The sequence below is a fragment of the Panulirus ornatus genome, chromosome 42 (assembly GCF_036320965.1).
Source record: "Panulirus ornatus isolate Po-2019 chromosome 42, ASM3632096v1, whole genome shotgun sequence".
Taxonomy (NCBI): Eukaryota; Metazoa; Arthropoda; class Malacostraca; order Decapoda; family Palinuridae; genus Panulirus; species Panulirus ornatus.
This window is the reverse complement of record NC_092265.1, coordinates 21773835-21781156: the sequence shown is the minus strand read 5'-3', so window position 1 is coordinate 21781156 and position 7322 is coordinate 21773835.

Here is a 7322-nt window from a genome sequence, read left to right as displayed (position 1 = left end):
CATTTAGAGAACCATTTAGCAATTTCACCTAAATCCTCATGTAATCTTAGCTTATCTTCTTCAGTTAACATGGCACTGCCAATCTTTGTTATCATCTGCAAAGGTGAACACCAGGTTATTCAGCCCTACGTCACTGTCGTCATTATAAATGATGAAAAGTATAAGGTCAAGTATGGGTCCCTGGGGTACTCCACTCCTCACGGGTGACCACAATGAGGATTTCCCATTCACTACGACCCTCTGTTTCCTATCACCTCACCAGGCTTTGATCCAGTTTCCTGTGCAATCAGTAATCCCCAAATCCCCCGGACATTGAACGTGGGGGATTTTTATCGAATCCTTCCTGGAAATCCAGAAATGTTACATCTGTTGCTATTGTCATGTTGTGTGTATTATGATGTATGAGGAAATTCAAGGGGTTTTGTGAGGCTTGATGTACGTCCTCGAAAACCATGTTGTGTATTATTGATCAAGCTGTGTTGTTCCAGGCAAGCGACCATCTTATCTCTCTCATAATCCACTTCAGAAGTTCACATACGATTGATGTGAGGCTAATAGGACGGTAATTACCAGGCAATTCACTGCTTTCCTGTTTTATCTATATAGGAGTGACGTCTGCCTGTTTCCAGTCCTGTGGGACTATTTCAATCCTGCAGAGATTCATTGGAAATGTAGGTTAATGTTCTGGCAACTTCGTATCTGAAGTTTTAAATCATTCGTGGATAGACATGTTCAGGACCTGGGATTTTTTACTAGTCTTCAACTTATCTATATGTGCGTTGGTACTTCTCTAACTGTGAGGTGAATTCTGGTATCGTGTGAGTGCTATTTATCACCGTCTCAAACTTCGTGTCATTGTTTTCTAGCGTACAAACAGGACTGAAAACCTTGTTCATGGTTGTTGCGATGCTCTTAGCGTCTACAATGGGTTCCCCATCCTCGTGTACTAAGGATCCGATACTACTCCTTATACATTTCTTATTAGTGATGTATCTATGAAATCTTTTAGGCACTTTATTACCACTTCTTGCAATACTCACTTCATATTCTCTCTTGATCATTTTTGATGAGAGATTTCACTTGTACTCGGACTGTGTTATGTTGTATTGCAATATTTGGGTCATTGCCCTGTTCTCTTAAGCTTATGGAGTTTATTTCTGCACCGTAATGCACTTGTAATATCTTGGGAATACCAATCGGACTTATTGTTGCTTATACTGAGCCTGTGACATGATGATGCTTAAACTGGTCTTGAAAGTGGCCTATAGTTCCTTAGGGCGTGATCCAACAAGGGTTAGACTCTATCATCCATTGCGCAGCCCTTTAGAATTCGTCCTTTCAACGTCAAGGGTCATACTACTGGTTCTGAGGGAGTCGCTTTTGATATTCACTTCGAGCCTAACCATGTTATGGTCACAAGTGTCTCGCTGTTCTCCAACACGGGTTTTGGTTGCTTAGAAAGTCTGGGTTGCAAGAACGAAATCAAATATATTAGCTTCCCTCGTCGGCTCGGTGACGCTTTGGTGTATACAATTGTCGTCAATAAAGCTAATAAGTCCAGCAGACTCATTCTTTACACCTGAGATAGTCCGCCAATTGATTTCTGGTGGATTGAATTCCCTAAGGATGATCGCGTCTCCATCCTGCACTGTTCGTTGTCAACACATGACCGTGTTCAGTATCAGCTGGCTGAGTAGGGCGTCTATAAATGACTCTAAAGACTGTAAGATTCTGTGTTGATCTGAAGACACAACATAAACGACTCTAAAGACTGTAAGATTCTGTGTTGACCCGACGATACAAGTGTTCCACAGCAGCAGATGTTGTGGTGTGAATTTTGATGGGGGCTTAGGTAAGATTTTACATACAGCTCAGTTCCTCCTCCTCCTCAAACGTCTCTGTCACCTTATATATAATTTGTAGTCTGGTAGATTGTACTCGCTCATCAACTCGTTGGTTCTCGTGTCATCCTTCTTTTTGACCAATGACATCAACGTGTCACCCAAGCAATGCGTGAACATGTAATGTGACCTGAACTATGATATATATATATATATATATATATATATATATAATATATATATATATATATATATATATATATATATATATATATATATATATATATATATATATATATATATATATATATATATATATATATATATATATATATATATAATATATATACACACACATCCTTCCTTGTTCTTGTCCCATTAAACACATACAATTGTAACACATGAATATTATGCAAAGCAGAACCACATGTGTTATGCAAATGTAATCTTGGAATGGCTTTTCCGGACAACCTCTCCTTCATGTTTGCCGTCATATCATCAAATTCTCATGGAATGGAATTCTCTCCTCTTCCGTGGTTGCCTCCACTGTCCTCATCAGGTAGCAGGGTCACACAAGGTGTCATGAGGTCACACAGGGTGTCATGAGGTCACACAGGGTGTCATGAGGTCACACACGGTTCATAAGGTCATACAGAGTATCATTAGGTCACACAGGGTTCATAAGGTCACACAGGGTATCATAAGGTCACACACGGTTCATAAGGTCATACAGGGTATCATTAGGTCACACAGGGTTCATAAGGTCACGCAGGGTTCATAGGGTCACAGAGGGTTCATAAGGTCATGCAGAGGTCATGAGGTCACGTAAGGTATCGTAAGGTCACGCAGGGTATGATGACCTCAAATGACGAGGGTCATCCAAAATCGTCTGTCTCATATACTTCACGAATCTCATCTCAACACATACGTACTGAATGACACGATCGTTAGCAGGAATATAAACTACTGTATCGCTCCTTACCTAACAGCCATGTTGCCAACAACCCATTAAACCACAGTCTTCAAAAACTCTAATGACTACAGGTGGGTCAAAGGTATAGAAAAATCAGACAGGCAACTTTTGTGTAAGGGTTCGAACCCTCGACTCATGTTTGACTGTGGAACCAGTGGCTGCAGTGGGACCTGTTGAAACGGATTTGAACGGGGCGATGTCATTACTGTTTGAATGACATATCTGTTAGCTATTCCGCGTTTCTTTGTTTGACTCTCAATGCATCTCTTTTCCTCTGCCTGTCTATCTTTCTGCTCTTCTGTTCTGCATGTATATATATCTCTCTCTCTCCCTCTGTCTCTGTGTCAGTCTGTCTGCCTCTGTCTCTGTCTGTCTGTCTGTCTGTCTGTCTGCCCCCCCCTCTCTCTCTCTCTCTCTCTCTCTCTCTCTCTCTCTCTCTCTCTCTCTCTCTCTCTCTCTCTCTCACACACAGACAGTAATACGCTGGCAAGATGATCCTCTCCCACCCACACCCACACCCACACCACCCCTCCTCACACCCTAAGGGTGAGGGACGGTGAAATCAACTTCAAGGGACGCCAGAGTCTGGCTCCCACACTGGCTGGGTCTTGCTACCATCAGGGACACATAGGCCCAGGACAGAGAGCTACTGGCACCAGCTGTTCAACTCCATAACTTTCCTGGGGAGAGAAAGAGAGAGAGAGAAAAGAAAAACACCCACATTTTTCGTTGGGAAAAAGTAAACAAATTTAAAGTGAGACCATGTAACTGGTGTGAAAGATATGTTGAAAAAAAAGTATCAATTATTATAGTACTTCAGATACAAGGGAAGTGATAAATGATTTTCATTATGATTATTTCATATAGAGTTATACATAATTTATCTGTTACTTCAGTTAAGTATATGAACATAATTTGCATACTGAAAGTATGGGAGGCTGAGTATAATTTTCCATTGTGGAAATATATAAGTTGAAGATATCGTATGGGGAGATATTTATAGCCTCCCCTAACTGTCTTGCCTCTCTGGGGAGGACTTCTCTCCCTGCTTGGCTGGGGAGAGCCAGAAGCCCTCCTCCCTCTCCCACCTTGCTTTTCTGGGAAAAGGTCTGAGGGATTCCCTCTCCTCCTTTATGTCTGGCCAAGGTAGGTGCTAGAGGACACTCCATTTTTCCCAGAGAGAGAGAGAGAGAGAGAGAGAGAGAGAGAGAGAGAGAGAGAGAGAGAGAGAGAGAGAGAGAGAGAGAGAGAGAGAGAGAGAGAGAGAGAGAGAGAGAGAGAGAGAGAGAGAGAGAGAGAGAGAGAGAGAGAGAGAGAGAGAGAGAGAGAGAGAGAGAGAGAGAGAGAGAGAGAGAGAGAGAGAGAGAGAGAGAGAGAGAGAGAGAGAGAGAGAGAACATGGGAAAGGGGCACTGTAGACGATCAGGCCTCTTGCCATGAGCCTCCTCATCATCATGATGATGATTAATGATAATGATCATCATCATCATCATCATGGGGGGGGGGCCCACCCCCCTCCGTCATGGCACAGCCTGGGGGCCTCGACCACTACGACCACAGCCGACCACCAGTCACCGCCAAAGCCATCACTAGACGTCTCCAAGTTCGTGGAGGGAGGGAGGGTGTAGCCTGGCCAGGTTTTCTGTGGGCCAACATCAGCCACTGGAGAGTATGTGGTGTGGGATGGTCGCTCAGGGCAGAGATGGGGTGGTGCCTGGCGAGGTCGGATGGATGATGTGGATGTGAAGGGATGGATGATGTGGATGTGAGGGAATGGATGATGAGGATGTGAGGAGATGGATGATGTGGATGTGAGGGGTGGATGATGTGGATGGGGGGATGGAAGATGTGGATGTGAGGGGATGGATGATGAGGATGTGAGGGAATGGATGATGTGAATGTGGGGATGGATGATGTGGATGCGGGCTGTTGGATGACATGGAAGATAATGGGAGATAGGAGGACCTAAGTCCAGATATCATGATGTATGTTTAGAAAGAAGATGAATGACACCAGGAGGAAAAGATAGACGGAGGTGCAGTGAGGTGGGTAGATAGAGGAAGTGATAATAGAGATGTGATAAAAGAGATAACATGATTGTTCTGAAGGAAGCTATGGTGATACCTATGATGCTAGTGTGTGGTAGACGTTGATATAAGGGGAGAGAGCGGTGGAGAGGTTGTGTGGTGGTGTTGTGTGATAGGGGATGTCTGGGGGTGTTGCTGTGTGGCAGTTTGGAGAGTTTGCGGTGGTAGTGTATGAAGTTGGGGTGTGATGAAGGAGGCTGTGTGGTGGTGTTGTGTGGTAGGGGATGTCTGGGGGTGTTGCTGTGTGGCAGTTTGGAGAGTTTGCGGTGGTAGTGTATGAAGTTGGGGTGTGCTGAAGGAGGCTGTGTGGTGGTAGTGGTTGGAGTGTGGTGGCGGAGGCTTTGTGGTTGATGGTGATGGTGAATGGTGAAGGAGGTTATGTGGTGGAGGAGGCTATGTGACGGTGGTGGTGATGTGTGGTGAAGGAAATATGTGGGAGTAGTGATGGTGATGGTGGTGATGGTGGTGATGGTGATGGTGGAGGTCTGTGGTGTAGACAGTACGAGCCCCGACATCGGACATAAAGGCAGGCAGTATCCAGGGACTGAGTGAGGTAAGGTCAGATGAGGTTGTTAGAGCTAATGGCCACCAGAGATAACTAAGTTTACCATCCTAACAAGATCAGATAGCAAGGGGGGAGGGGGGAAGGCATCGACCAGTGGCCCCTCTCCACATCTCCGTCATTACAGTGTCTGTCTTCTGTCTTTCTGTCTACTGTCCCTTCATTTCTCCTGTCTCTCGTAATTCGTTGCCTGACGACGACCTCGCTCCTCACTGCCACCAACCTCTCTGTCACCATTGACCTCAGCACCTCAGCTTTGACCTCAGCACCTCAGCTTTGACCTCAGCACCTCACCTCACTCCTCACTGTCACCAACCTCTCTGTCACCTTTGACCTCAGTACCTCACCTCACCCCTCACTGTCACCAACCTCTCTGTCACCTTTGACCTCAGCACCTCACCTCACTCCTCACTGCCACCAGCCTCTTCTCCTTTGACCTCAGTACCTCACCTCACTCCTCACTGTCACCAACCTCTCTCTCTCCTTTGACCTCAGTACCTCACCTCGCTCCTGGACTTCTCCCTCAACCTCCCCATCCCCGAACCTCACTTCAGAGCCTCCCTGCCTAAACCATCATTCCACCTCTATCTAGAACCCCAGTTCACCCGTCCCTTCCACCTAAAGGAACCCTTCAACACCCACCACACATTATCCTACCGTCCTTTGAAGGATTATAGGAGCAGGAGTCAGCTTGGAGTCCTATTGTACATAGATAATCAGGTCAGCTAATGAGACCTATAAGGTTTATCTCTATTATAATGAGGCAAATTCAGACTCAAGTTGGCATCTGGGGTTACCATATCATACAGTACAGAATCACTCGTTTTTGATGAATTTTCCACAACACTACACACTGCAAAATGTATTCATTACACATCCTTTACATACACGACTTGAAAAAAAAAAGCATTGTATACTATTGGATCTTCTTTTCGTCATGTTTTTTTTAGAGATGTGATCACTTCTACTGTGCTTTGTAATGGCGGTGCTTCACACTCGCTCTCACACAGCCATATATGACAAGTTCAGTTCTTTAAAGGAGCCACGTACCCACGTCCACATACAGACTACTGCTATCATCTCTATCACAGGAGGACTGTGGATAGTCTTGTCCGCCAGCCAGTACAGCCATCCATGGCTCATGATTTTGACTTCGTGATCCAAGTTTTATTCGACCTTTAAAGCATAACCAACTTAAAACATATCTATATGATTTTGTGACATTCTTGGAGAATCGACAGAGGCTAAATGTATATGAGAGTGATATTTGTTGATTTCATGACCATCTGATCATTGTGAGATGAGGACAAATTTCATGTCTTTATGTCCATTAGCTGAGTGTAGAGGACAGCTCGTCTCACAGCTGCTCGAGATCTTTATGTGAACAGAAAGTTATTCTCCTGGTGAGGTTCTAAGGGGTAACTCTGCCCCCGCTGGGTGAGATGAAAGCAGGACTTTAGCCATTTGTATTTCTTAAGAAACACAACGTTTTACAAGTAATTAACACTTGAAAGTATCTTCAACATACATCTTTTGAAGGAAAGTGACAGGGTGTCTATCTCTCTTCTGTATACACATGGGAGGAACACACGCTCATATACTCCCTCACCTGTATCACAATACGTCCGTAGCCACTGCCCTCGCCATCCAGTTTCTTCGCCATCCACTGCCCTCGCCACCCACCGCCCTCGTCACCCACCGCCCTCGTCACCCACTGCCCTCGCCACCCACTGCCCTCGCCACCCACTGTCTTCGCCACCCACTGCCTTCACCACCCACTACTTCCTTAACCCTTCAGTCTATCCTCCTAGGTTCGAACCCTTCGCCACCCACTGCCACCTTAACCCTTCAGTCTAGGGC